The sequence below is a fragment of the Quercus robur genome, chromosome 4, assembly GCF_932294415.1.
Source record: "Quercus robur chromosome 4, dhQueRobu3.1, whole genome shotgun sequence".
NCBI lineage: Eukaryota > Viridiplantae > Streptophyta > Magnoliopsida > Fagales > Fagaceae > Quercus > Quercus robur.
In genome coordinates, this window is record NC_065537.1 from 3905069 (window position 1) to 3914203 (window position 9135).

Consider the following 9135-nt stretch of genomic DNA (forward strand, 5'->3'; position numbering starts at 1 on the left):
TTATTTTTTGAAATACATGTGAGTGAAAAAATATGTGGAAATGTGTGTAATGTTATTTAAAAACTGAAAATGAGTTCTTTAGCTACTCTACCAAACAGGGCCTAAAATTTTATGAAATTTTTTAAAATTATTTTTAGAGATAATTTCAACTGATAATGTTTACTCTTGATGATTACTTTTTATAATTAGAATAAAACATCAATTGATATTTTAGTGTTTAATAAAAAAATTTAATATATTATTTATTTAATATTTAATTATAAGAAAAAGGTGCTGGCCCTATCCCAAGTATCATTACAAAAGCAAATCTTCTTAAAAAAAAAAAATATATATATATATATATATATATATATATAAAATTGCAAAACGCGGTCAATGAAATTGAGAAAAGACGAAGAAATATACTTCGAAGCTTCGTTGCAAAATGTCTGAAAAAAGTTTTGCATTTTAGCTTTGTATATACACTTTGGACCATCTCCAACACACAAGTTTTTTGATAAAAATGCAAAGAGTTTATTGAAAAGAAAAACAGAACAACTACACAGCATAAAGGAAGACTTCCCTGCACCCCAATAACAAACATTTTCAATACATGATGATCAATTGCCATTCGCTAAGCTCAAAAGAAACCAAAAAGTCTACTATGAAGCGACCACTTGGCCAACGTATGAGCTGCCCAATGTCATCCTATCATTGTCCGATAACAAAATAGAGATTTTGTGGATTAACACTACACAATGTTATTTGAAATGTATTTGAGTCTTTTTTTTTTTTTTTAAATTAAAAAAATAAAATAAGAGTGTGAAACATAATATGTTTTGTAGTTATCTAGAATATATAATTGTACAATTTTGCCTAATACATGCAATGAATTTTGATTATTTCATATGGCCTCACGTATGACAAATGTTTGTTCTCAGGACCATTTAATCCAATAGCAAACCTGACATTTGAAGGCATAACATGCCAAAAGTTTTGTGTAGTTTAGGAACTTAAAATGGAGACGTGCCAAATCGAAAATATAAGGGCCAAAGTTATAAGGGAACACTTTGTAAGCAATAGTATTATTACTTATTAGAGGAGTCCAAATCTTCAGTCACATTACTTAGTTCCATTCAATATTCCATCAATAAAAATATGCCACATGTCTACCCATTTAATTAAATGTTATCATTATCACCTATGTTATTTCAACTATCTAAAATAAATAAATAAAACCTAACACCTCCTTAAATAACTCATATAACATATAGAGACATATTTTAACTCAAAAGACCTAAGCCCAGTGGAAGCTCCTCAAGGTGTTTATTTCCCCAATTGATGGTATTAGAGTTCATGGTGGTGTGGGCTAAAGGTGGCAAGGTTATTGAGATTCCTTTCGCAGTTGGAGCGGGAACGGGGTGTAATTGAAGCCTTTTCTCAAATGGAGCGAGCAGGTCCCTTTTGCAATTGGAGTGGGGACAATATATTGCACCAAAAAGGCCCATAAAGCTCACATAAATGATCTTAGAAAAAAGCCCAACAAATAAATATTATTGCCAATGGTGCTAGACAACAATGAGATGCAACTTGCGAGGTTCCCATGGAGGATAAAAGATGTGTGCAGTTGACACGTGGAGGCCCATGGATGATGCACTAGTGAAGGGAAAGACCCATTAGGCAAAGGGGAGTGAGTAGGACTTGTTCATGACCCATGAAGAGGTCTTGAAACCCACAGAGAGTCAAAGACTCACACATAAGGGGGAGATTTTTAGGTTACACATGTGAGTGAAGTCTCACATTGAATAACGATGAAAGAATGAGTAATCAATGTAACATAGTTGAGCACATACTCATTGGGCTTAGGTCTTTTAGGTTAAAGTGTATCTTTATATGTTATATTAACTATTCAAGGAAGCTCCACAAGATGTTTATCTCCCCAACAACCACCACCAACCTTAATCGGTGCCGGCAGCCAACACCATCAACGTCGTCGGTCACGGCCAATAGCCATCACCAGTCATCTAGTCCACATCACTAGTGGCACAACCTTGCCAATCGCTCAAACCCAAATACACCATAGCTGAATCCAATGTTTCAAACCTAAGCAAAAATCATTGAATCAACCAAAGACAAAACAAAACAAATTAAAAGAGAAACTATGGTGATTGATTAAGTGGAGAGAGATGAATGGTGGGGTGGTAGTGTGATGGTGGGTTTGGAGTTTGGACTCATATCACCTGTTCCTAGGTCCTTTTGTTTAGATATAGTTTAATTTAAAGTTGTGAATTTTTTGGTCAGTTTAATTTCTATTGGAAAAGGAATTCTACGTAAGCTTCAATTGTGAAAGGATAGAGGGTCAAATGAGTAGGTTTTCATTAATACCTAAAAGGGCCATGTTAATGGGTATCTTTAAGGAAATTGTTAATAAACCATTTTAGAAAAGTTTTAACATTACTTTCATAGAAAATATAAAAAAAACTGTCAAAAAATTAATTGATTTCATCATTTTCCCATAAAACATTTTTAAAAATAATTCCTAAACTAATACCTTTAGGGCATCCATTAACTTTTAGAACCATATCATTTAGCGGTGCAAGTAGAACTTATTGTCATCCCTCACATTTTTTAGTTAAAAAATAAATAAAATGTCAATATAAACTCATTAGCTTGCTGGTGATGGATAATATTACCCTTTTTTTTATGAGAAATATAAGATAACTAATTAGATCAACAAAAAGAAATATGGTTATTTTTATTCTATGAAGTTGTTATTGCCAATAAATGGTTCTACGCAATTACATTGCTCAAAATTATAATTTCTAATTTTCATTTCACCATTCTTTCAGCTATCTTCAATTGGTTTTCTAAAAGTTCACAGACAGCTTATACTATTGTGAAAACTGCAAGTAGTTTATGGTGTTATGATGTAAAACTGCCTAAAACTACTTGCATTTTAGTGGTTTGTAATAAGTGGCTTTGGTCCACATGTGTAAAGCATGTGAGCTTGTTAGTGGCTAAATCTGTTATTAGTGGAGTCTGTTATTACTTATTAGTTAGTTAAGTTTGTTATTTTGCAGTTGGTTAGTTCTTATCCCTTATCCCTCTTATTTCCAAATCATCAAAATATATATATATATATATATATATATATATATATATATATATATATAAAAGCAGAAATCTCATGTGGAAAAGCTTGAGTAAAAATTATTTTAATTCTATTTAAGAAATTTTTTGTGAAATTTTCATTTTCATGTCGATTTTTTTAATCTAATAGATTTAATTTTTCACGTTAGTTTAATTGAATAGTATTGTGTTTATACTTTTTTTCTTAACTACAATTGATAATTCACAAAATGAGTAAACAACTTATTGAGTATTGCAAAAGATACAAATATGAACATCAACATGAGCATGAACATGAAGGGAGATTTCTATTCATTTTCTTGAAGAAAAAATTTACTTACAAAAAATTCCAAACTTTATTAGGTAAAGAAGAATCAAAGTTATAGATAGCAAAATCAATAAACCAAAACATTTAGGAGCGTGAGAGGAGCCATTACTCATTTGAAACAATCCAAAATACTCAAGGACCAAAAAATAAAAAATAAAACACCATCCACTCCACACTTCCATCGCAACTACTTTAGCTAAAGGAAAACAATATATATCTCTATATCTTTATTTATTTATTTATTTAGAAATAATTATAATATTTTGCTAACCCTACAACTTGAACAATTTTTCCTTGACTCTTGCAATTTGAACATTTTCTCCCTTAAACCCCAGACACTTTGTGTATGGGGAGGTTCCAATTAATTAGCTACATGGCCCTCGACATATATATATATATATATATCTCATTTAATAAATATAAAACTTCTTTAAAAAAAAATTAATATGTTTATCATAATTAAGGAAATCCTAATGGGTACTTCAGTTGAGCATATGTGAAAAAGGCATATACATACCACAAATGGTAAAGGAGAAAGAAAAAGTTGCTTATCCCTTTTAATATGGTTAATTGCTTTGCCTCAATCAGTCGCCCAAACAACATACCGCTTACTCATACCACAACCACAAACGACAATGCAGCATTAGCCATCTGTACTTGCTAATTTGAAAGTACAAATTTCTTTAATAGCTCTATCTTCGTTTCTTTTGGCTAATATGTCTTTACTGAATCAAAATCAAACCACAAAAATCATATAAAAATCACCAAATTAGAGTTTAAAATTATAATTAAATTTTTAAAAGAAATCTAGGCACATTTGCACAAAAATTCCATGTAACTAAGTCATACTTGGGACTATTGGACCATTTTTCCTTTGTATAAATAGGGGGTCCCAATGGGATGAGGGGGCTAACAATTTTCTCTCCAAAACATTTATTGTAGGAACACAAAAGTTTTCCATTGTAGACTTTTCACGATTAAAGAACTTGACTTGCTAACTAATCAAACTAGAGTTGTTAGTACCTACAGTAATTTCACAACATCAAGAACAAACCCCAGTGTATACAATTTCAAATTCCATAGTCTCATGTTACATCAAATGACTGTTTAATTTTTCTTGTAAAGTATTGAATATAAAGCTTCTGGGCCATAGTCTCAATTACAACTCTCAATCATGTTGGACTTGGATGACACCTATCAATAACGTATCATTATGAGATGCAGAAAAAATTTGGAGTGTACACAACGTTTAGTGTGGAAGAAAAGAAATTTCATTCTATTCCAATTGGTTAGGTTAGTAAGGGACATATTCCAATTTAATGATCCTGGAATTTTGTATACAAGTAATAATCAAGGAAACTTCCCCCTATAATAAGTTGGACTTTTGGCAAGAGAGAAAATTGATGTCTAGACAAATCAAGCTAAGGCCAACCAAAATGAACCATATTCTTAATTTCTTATCTCTATTTGTTCCATGTACAAGACTTATAGTCAATGCTTGGCGCATAAAAGTTGAACATCTTATGTAAAGTCCTCCTCTGAAAGCTTAAGAAAAATTCATTTAAACCAACATAATATATAAATTATAAAGGAATCAAAGAAAAATTGTAAAAAATAATGAAAATTTAATCTATGCTTAAATTCTTATAAGGATAAACACAATAGCAATATCATTTTAAAATACTTATTTTGTACGTATGATAAAGTCCTATCACAAAGTTTTTTGAGACTCATGTTGATTAGTCATTAGAAGTTATAAAAGAATAATCATCAATATTATATAAGCAGAGATCTCATGCGGGAGTGCGTGAGGTCTTGCCAAGTGACGCTCTAATTTTGCATTTAGCATTTTTTTTTACCTCTTTCATTAAGTTTTTTTTACTGTTACCCAAAAGTTTACATTAAATTATTTTACTGTTACCTCATTAGTCTCTCATTAATTGCCTAAGCTTACATCACACATTTCTCTCTTTTTCATGTCTTTTAGCATAACCACTATTTTAATATTTAAAAAAAAAAGCAAAAAAATAATAATTAAGGACTAATAGTAATAACTAACCAAATAAGGCCTTGGAGAGAGATAGAGAGAGATAAAAATGTTGTGGATTGTTAAATAAAATGCATTGTTTCACTACAAAATCAAAATGCATTGTTTCACTATAAAAAACCTGAGACTAACAAAACATTTGAAAGAGAGAGAAAGAGAAATCTGAGGAGATGTCGCCTTCGTCATATTGGCCTCCCACCACCATCAAGACACTAAAACCCCTATGGGTTTTTTTTTTTTTTTCCTTAAAAAAAAAAAAAAATTAGGTTTGGGTAATTTGGTTGGATAGTTTTTGTTTTGGGTATATAAGTAGAGAAAATATTTGGTACGTAATGTAAAGTCATATTCTATCATAGTTTTAAATTATCTATAAGATACGTGCATACACACTTGTCTACACCTTGTTTTAATGTCGCACTATCAATGAGTGGAAGACAGTGAGAGAGTTGGACATACTTTTATTTCATAGTATTAAATATGTGAACACAACACAAATTATTTGATTTTCACAGTCCCTTTACTCTTTTGCATTTATTTTTTGTTTCATGATTTAAAAAAAAAAAAAAAAAACTAATCTTACCTTTTTTTTAGGGTGAAAAATTAATCTTACCTTGAGAAGGCTATAAATATGCAGTGAAACAATAGCTATAAATTGCACACACATAACCATTATAATTATTTAGTTCAAGGAATGAGTAAAAAAAAAAAAAATTTGGAGGAATATTGTAGAATAAAAGTTGTTACAAAATGTCTCTCTCTTAGAGACCTCATGCGAGAGTGCATGAGATACTGCCAAATGACAATCTAATTTTGCATTTAGCCTTTTTTTTTTTACCTCTTTCATTATTATTATTTTTTTTTTTATTGTTACCCAAAAGTTCACATTATCTTATTTTACTATTATCTCATTAATATCTCATTAATTGCCTAAGCTTATATCACACCTTTCACTATTCTTCATGTCTTTTAGCATACCCACTGTTTTAGTATTAAAAAAAAAAAAAAAAAAGGTAAGGGCTAATAGTAATAACTAAAGAGATAAGATTCTAGAAAGAGATAGAGAGACACAAAAATGTTGTGAATTGTTAAATAAAAGGCACTATTTCACTATATATTACTAAAATAAAAGACCTGAGACTAAAAAAACATTTGAAAGAGAGAGAAAGAGGAATCTGAGTGGCCACCTCCTCTGTTATACTGACCTCCCACCACCATCAAGACACCAAAATCCCTACCGGTAATCTTTTTTTCTTTTGAAATTAGGGGCTTAAATATGATTTATGTTAGGTAATTTGTTTAGTTTTTGTTTTGGGTATATAAGTAGAGAGAATATTTGGTGCGCAATATAAAGTCATATTCTACCATGGTTTAATTTTAAATCATCTATAAGATACATGCATACACACTTGCCCACACTATGTCTTAATGTCGCACTATCGATGAGTGGAAGATAGTAAGAGAGTTGGTTATACTTTTATTTCATAGTATGAAATATGTGAACACAACACGAATTAGTTTATTTCATAGTCCCGTTACTCTTTTGCATTTATTTTTGGTTTCATGATTTAAAAAAAAATAATAATAATCTTACCTTAAAAAGGCTACAAATATGCAGTGAAACTACTAAACCAATTTTTAATATCTCAAAATGTATATGTTTCTTTACTCTAATTTAGTTTACTTTTTCTTTATAATTTATGTACAACATTATTCAAAACTGTTTTACAAAACATATTACAAAATTATCCATTCATCACACGGGCAACTTACTAGTTATGTAAATAAATACCATTATTGGTCAATCAATAAAATTACCTGAAGCATTTTTCATCTTTGGATTCCTTTTCTCAATATGTAATCAGAGTCAAGTTTACTCAGTCTTCTTCATTGGTTTCTTAACTCACCATTCCTCCATTGTTGAACTTTGCTTCAACTTTCAATCTCCTTGTTTTCAATCATAGTGTGATTGAATCTTGCACAGAGTTTCTTTTTTTGTGATTCTCAGAGTCTCTTTTTGTGATTCTCTACTTTCTGATTTTGCTTGATTTAGTTTTCCTTGAAAACCTAGTTCAAGTTCTTCATCTCCAATGGCTTCTACCGTTGTAACTTCAAATTCTATAGAAGTTGGGGACGTCCCCAAAAATAGAGATTTTAGGTTTGATTTCACATTGGGTCCTTAGCGATGTGACTCTTTGTATGCTTGTATTTCTAGCATAAGGTGTGTTTGTGAGCAGTGGTAGAGTCAAGAATTTTGAGTTGGGGGGGACCGAACTATTGTGTCAAGATAAACTCAAATCACAAATAGACACTACCCTAAAAAAATCCACATAACATATGTCTGTGTATGAAAATATAAATTTTAATTTTTTTTATTCTAAAGTAAGTTATATACATATACAGAAAATTATCAACTTTAATATGTATATGTACACATCTAGACACGAGATCTTCTCTATAAGAGAATCTTTTTAAACTCTAACAAGTATACAAACATTGTATAATTGGGTATACAACATACAAATACATAGAACCAAAAAAAAAAAAAAAACAAATATAGTATCTTCCATCAACATCCTATTCAATAATAATACTTCATGTAATAAAATTCATCATTTATTTTTTTTATAGCAAAATTATTCATAATTTCCTTTTCAATGTATAACTTGTTTGCAAAACTTAATCCTTGTTTGACAAATCAAAATCATAATGTTATAATTGAAGTCTCATATGAGCATTTTTTTTTTCTCTTGATAAAATCTTGAGAATAGAAAATTTCAACTAAATTGCATATATTATCAATGTTGAATGATTTGAACACATTAATAGGATTTGAAATTGAGCTAAAAATTTGGGGTTTCACTATTTACTCACAAAACTTATTACCTAATTATTTCATTCTATTGCAGTTGTTTATTAGCTCTAAACTCTCTTTTTTGGGTAGGATTACTAGATTAGTTGATCAATGGTTTCTTCTGGGGGGCTAAAAGTTCAAATAGCATATAAAACACCAACGAACATTTAGACCCCCCAAATACAAAATTACCAACACAAGCTTATACACAAACAATACATGTGTGGAATGATGAATATAAGCTAAACCCAAATTGGTAAAACACTCTAAACCATAGTTAATCACAAACACAGCAGCAATTAAAAGGTAAAGAATAAAGGAAGAGAGATGCAAACAAAAGGATAACATGACGATGTGTTATCGAGGAGGAAATCGAAGACCTTGGCGAAAAACCTTTCCGCTGCCCTCCAAGCGGTAAATGATCCACTAGAAAATCAGTTGGAATATATGAATAGTAATAGACCCTCCAAGCCTAATTTACTTGGTGCACCTAAGCCCTCCAAGCTTCTTGCTCTAACAGGGTTACGCCGAACATTGTCTTCTCTAGCTTACCGAATCCCACAATAAGCTTCATATTGCATCCGTCATCCTTGGCATCTTCCAATGCTTCCCAACACTTCAAAAACACTCAACACTCTAAATGGGTGTGGGTAGTATTTGGATACAAATCTCCTCTCAATGGGTATAACAATGGGAGAGGGAATGAGAGGAGACTATAAAGATTTCTCTCTAAGAATGAGTAGCTCTCTCTCTAATGAGGTAGATGTGTTGTAGAAACCTCTCTTAGGGTTTTTCTCTCTA